Source organism: Aethalodelphis obliquidens, unplaced genomic scaffold, assembly GCF_003676395.1.
Source record: "Aethalodelphis obliquidens isolate GAN/ISIS:26980383/991018 unplaced genomic scaffold, ASM367639v1 scaffold78, whole genome shotgun sequence".
In the NCBI taxonomy this organism is placed as follows: domain Eukaryota; kingdom Metazoa; phylum Chordata; class Mammalia; order Artiodactyla; family Delphinidae; genus Aethalodelphis; species Aethalodelphis obliquidens.
In genome coordinates this window covers 3423538-3424050 of record NW_020838022.1, presented here as the reverse complement: position 1 = coordinate 3424050, position 513 = coordinate 3423538, and positions in this window count along the sequence as shown.

Sequence of the window (513 nt, the reverse complement as noted above, 5' to 3'; positions counted from 1 at the left end):
GGGCTGAGAAGGGACAGAAGTACCGAATACAGTCTCGTGCAGGTTAAGTAAAAAATGCCCCAAAGGGCAAGCCCCGCTTTTGTTTCCTGGCTGCTTGCATGGGCCAGAGCAATACCACCTGGCTGCTGGCTTCAGAAGGGACTTTTCTCCCAAGCACGGCAGGCTGAAACTTGACCTCACTGGCTTTTCACTTCTCTGTAGTAATTCTTGGCCACTCATCAGAGCTTCTGTGATCTCTTTGTTTGAAATGAAAACTAATTGACTCATAACCACGTGCAGAATTTCCAGGCAAGAAGCTCTCCATTGTCACCAGCGACCTGACCAGACCCTGGGGCCACAGGTGCTGTCAGGAGTACAGCCCAAATCTCAGCTCGGCACCATGGGGGCCCAGCCCCTTCCTGGCTGGACTTCACCCTCAGGGCTGACATTTATCCCCACCTGTGGCTACATCCTTCCGAAGCTTTTCAAAACAGGACCAGTTGTCTCAGTCCTCACATTCTCCTGGCTATTCTA